The following is a 5,502-nucleotide window of genomic DNA, read 5'->3' as shown; positions in this document are numbered from 1 at the left end:
TTTTAAAAAGAAAATGATAAGCATGACCATTTTGAAAATTAAAGCACAACTTTTTATTTGAACCTATAAATTATACTAACTACTAACTATCGAAATTGATCTTATTCTGATGAGAAAAATGATAGTTTTTGGAAAGTAAAACAATGCATAAAAACCAATTTTGGAACGTACTCCAATTATCTATAAACATACATAATAACTTAATTTTCACTTAAACTATGTAATTAATATAATTAAAAATAACTTAAAATTATTGATTATTATTTTAAAAATACCATACTCTACATAAAGTTAGCAAAAACTTATGTGAGATCTCACGGGTCGTATTTTGTGAGACGGATCTTTTATTTGTGTAATCTATGAAAAATTATTACTTTTTATGCTAAGAGTATTAATTTTTATTATGAATATCGGTAGGGTTGGCCCGTCTCACATATAAAGATTCGTGAGATCTTCTCACAAGAGATCTACTCATAAAGTTATAGAAGTTATGATATTAAGATGCTTATTTTTCTTGAAAGGTACCCGAATGTTGAAATGTCAACTTCTTTTTTGTAATTACTGCTATATTATTGTGTAATTTGGTTAGCAATAATAAATAAGTATGGGGAGTAGACGACAAGACGTCGGTGCTATATTTCTCGGAATGGGTATTTAGTGTTTAACCCCTTCGTTGACTTTGTAATTAAATTAATGGGACGTACAAAACATCAATTTCCAGTGTATTTTTTTTGAAATAAAAAAATTAATAAATCTGGGTTTTTCAAAGCTCGAGAGCGTGCCGTCACATGCCGATGGGCCGACTCCTCGGCATTGTTTCTCGCCGGGGTTCACGCGGCAAAATTCTTCAATCTAGATGTTTGCACAATTTATTGAGTTGTGGGTGTGCCAATTGCTACAAGCATCAGCGTGTATGAAAATTGAAAAATAATAAAATCTAATTTCTAACTATTCAAACGATTTACATTTTAAATTCAATCATCAGTTCTAATATCATAAACTAATATACACCAAAATAAAAGAAATTGATCGAAACACTTTGCACTAATGGGCTTTTCTGATGTTCACGTTGTATTCATTATTCTTCCTGAGATTGATTAGATTTTGGACTTGTCCAACTTTAGGCTAAATTATTAAAATATAGTGCCAACACTAAATTCTATATATTAATTAATACTTATATGAATATGAATAAATTAAACTAGTGTATATGGCACATTATGCATGTCATATTAGTTTTTTTTTTGTGTAAAAATAATTTACTTTATTAGAATATAATACTTATATATTAATGATTAAATAAGATTTAGTAAGATGATTTGAACGTTTAGATAAATTAGAGAAAAAATCGTTAAAGTGTTGCACAAAAATTATTAATAAATTCACACCAGTAAAGTTAGGTAATAAATATTACGAATGATAAAACTGTAAAGAAATTTTAGTGTCACACTGACGTACTAAAATTAGTTAACATGATGTGCTCAAATTTAATAATATAATATAGATTTATCATTCAATTAAATATATAATATGATTTAGAGCAAAAAATAATAAATTATCTTCTAACTAGCCTGGTACGTTGGAATATGGGTATCTTTTGACTTCGGTTATATAACTTTAACTTAATTTCAAGAAAATAATAATTATCTTCTATTTTTAAAAAAGGAAAGAATAAAAAAGAAACCATTTTTTTTGGATTTAGATTCTTTGCTGTAACTGAAAAAATATCATTTGGTGTTGTACACTTTTTACATAAGATGATCAGTTGGAACTCACACTTAATCATCTCGTGCACATCTCCATATGATGTGTTTTCAGCCACAACAGATGATCCAAATCCCATTTCTTCTAGTTAGTTAGCTTGACAACGTATCTCAGATTACGTGGTTTGAATTTGGTCGAAACATACCAACTCTTCTCGGCCCTGCGCTTAGGCACTATGTTGACATGCTTCTCTACCAATCTTGCTCCATGAAAGTCCGAGAGTAGCGCTGAGCTCCTAGCTACATTCTCTGCCATCGCACTTCTGCCATTATCATATAGAAGTTTCTGTTTTTATTTCCAGATAGCTCAGGCAAAGAATGCGAATTTCTCAAACTCTTCCTTCGACACTTGTGCTTGCATCCTTTCACATAAATCCAATGTACTGGTCTTTGATGTTGTCATCAATACATGATTTAGTAACCCGTGTCCTTCCACAAATGTCTGGTGGCAGTACAATAGAATAAAGCGTGAGTCGTAAGCAAAATAGAAAAGAGAGCAAGCCCCACTAACCCGAATATGGTGGTTATGCAGGTTTTGACTAGTGGGGATGATATCTCGAGACACATTCCACCCAAGTATTCAAACCTTGGGTGGAACGGCGAGACTCCAAAGGAAGGACCACCAACAATGAATTGTGTGCTCCGCTAATTTTCACGGGGTGAAAATAACCCCCTCTGTAGCCGATATCCATCTCGTACAGAATATGGTCCCTTGCTACCAAAGCGCCAAAAACTAGTATCACATGCATGAAGGTTGGACATATATAGCTATCTTAAGTATTTATCCGGCCACATAAGGATTGAAATTGTTCGAAACAAGTTCATGGTTCCAGCAACTCCCTGATCAATGAGCTCAGCTTAATTTGAATCCCTCTGCCATACCCCAGTGGGCTGCCACTAGGGATGGCAATGGGTAGGGTATGGGTCGGGTTTCATACATCCATCCCCATACCCATTTATTAAATTCATCCCCATACCCATCCCCATACCCATCGGGTATTGAACTTCATCCCCATCCCCATACCCATCGGATTATCGGATACCCATACCCTACCCAAATACCCAATTATCATACACAAGTGAATTTTTTCAAATTTAAATTGTTTCAACAAAAATATAGTAGAATTTACATCATATCCAAAAAATTCATAATTCAGTTGATTAATCATCTATGGGCTACCCCTAGTTTAATCATATGTAAGCATTATCAACCCAAAATCAAACTAGATCGGTTGATCTCCGAACTAGTCGTACATGTCTTCATCAATTGACATTGTAGTGTCCTGCAAAATGATGAAAAACAACATAAATAATTGACCCAACAGTTTATTTTCAATGTCAAATTTAACAAAATTACATTGTATTAAAAACTTACAACATCAACATCGACAGTGTCCTCATCATATTCAACTGAAGAGTAATATGCTTCCGTTTCTTGTGAACTTGTAGCTACAACATTCAAAGAAAAAAAGCATTACTGTATATTGTAAATTAATAATATTTTTGTTCAAAAACAATAAAAACTAAAAAAGCAATTTATATTACCTTGTTTCTCATTCAATAACCAACTTTGAGTGCACATCAACGCTTCTATGGTTTTTGGATGAAGCCTGCTTCTATGGGAACTCACCAATCTGCCACCAGTACTAAATGCTGATTCTGAAGCCACCGTTGATATTGGAATGGCAAGCAGATCTCGTGCCATCCTCATCAAAGTGGGATATTTGATTCCATTGGTCTTCCACCACTCCAATATGTCAAAATCAACATTTCTAGGCAACACTTTGTCTTCCAAATAATGATCTAGCTCAGTCTTCATATCAGTGTAAACATCACACTCAAGTGCTACTTCTTTATCGAAACTATCCAAAAAATCATCAGTACTTGTATTCAATCTAGTCTCCGTTGATCTTTGTTCAACACTAGAATAACCATTATTATTTGTATAATCGTCAAGCAAATCATAACACATCTTTTTAATCTTTCTAACAGGTTCTTTAAAACCAATCTCTCCATGTGTTCTTTTGAAACAATACTCAACCAACTTTGTCTTATATCTTGGATCTAAAATAGTAGCTATTCCCATCACCCCATGAATATCACACCAATACTTCTCAAATTTGGAAAGCATCCTTTCAGTCATGGAAGAAATTACCTTGTTAGGAGATGTGGTCCACTTGAGCAATGAAGCTTTAATTTCACAAACCTTGGGAAAAAAGATATTAGTTGTGGGATATTTTCTTCCAGAAAATACTTCAGTGACAGAATAAAACACTTGCAACATTTTAGAAACCTCTTCTGCTAACAACCACTCATCATCTGTTGGGAAACATTTATATGATGGATCACGAAATCTCAGACGAGCAAACACATCTTTAAAAGATATAGCAGTCATGAGCATCACATATGTTGAGTTCCAACGGGTTTTACAATCCAACACCAATTTTTTAGCATTCATATTGCGTACTACAATCCGTGCTACATCATCAAACTTTTGCTCTATTTTAGGAGATGCTCTCCAATATGCGACACTTTCACGAATTTTTTCAACACTAGGTGCAATGATATCCAAACCATCTTGGACAACTAAATTCAAAATATGAGCAGCACAACGCATATGAAGTAAAGACCCTTGCAGCATAAGTGTAGAACGATCAAGCTTATGCATCACATAGTTCATAAGAGAATCATTAGTGGAACAATTATCAACAGTAATGGTGGATATTTTCCTATCAATATTCCAATCCATCATAGACTTAACTATCACATTAGCAAGGACTTCTGAGGTATGTGGAGAACGAACATAAGCAAACCTACATAATTCAATTAAAATAATGTATATATGTAAGTATCTATTTGACTGAAATCATAAAAAGTGTGAAAAATGTTACATATTTGAGTGACAAATAGAATATATACCTCAAAATACGACCTTGCAAAGTCCAATTATCATCTATGAAATGGGCAGTCAAAGCCAAAAATCCTTTCCTCTGATTAGATGCAGTCCACATGTCGGTGGTTAAAGCAATTCTGCCTTTATTAGATTCCAATAAACTCATTACTTTTGTCTTTTCATAGTCATACATTTTCAGTATATCACTCTTGATGGTATTGCAACTTGGAACCTTGAACAAAGGCTGAAGACTTGCTAAAAGTTTATGAAATCCATGATGCTCCACTATTGCCAATGGATACTCATGTACAATTATCATTTCAGCAAGAATTGACCTTGATGTTTCTTGATCAAATTGAAAGCCTTTAATAGCAAATTCTTGCTGAATTTGCTCTTTAATCAGCAGTTTCTGCCTTATATCACTAACAGTTCTTCTTGGACAAATTTTGAAATGTTCACGTAAATGTGTTGTCCCATGTTTGCTTTGGCCAGAAAGAGATTTTTTGCAGTAGTTGCAAATTGCCTTATCCATTCCATTAATTTTCTTCCTTTCAAAATGATTCCACACATCAGAAGTTAACTTTCTCTTCCTTGTTTCACTAGGAGAGGCACCATCAACATATGTTGTATTTTGTGGAACAAGTGGAGCCTCGTGATTTAATTCAGATAGTGGTACTTCATTTTCTGTTATATGATCTGTTGAGTCCATTTAATATACCTGAAGAGGAAGGAGAATAAATATTAGAAAAATCTAGCCCTTTCTCATTTTTAGTACCAACCATAAATAATGTTCCTATTTAAAAAAATAAGACATGATCAACACATCAACAGATCAAGTGGTTATTC

This window comes from Primulina eburnea, chromosome 13 (genome assembly GCF_022965805.1).
Source record: "Primulina eburnea isolate SZY01 chromosome 13, ASM2296580v1, whole genome shotgun sequence".
In the NCBI taxonomy this organism is placed as follows: domain Eukaryota; kingdom Viridiplantae; phylum Streptophyta; class Magnoliopsida; order Lamiales; family Gesneriaceae; genus Primulina; species Primulina eburnea.
Note: the sequence above shows the minus strand (reverse complement) of the source record.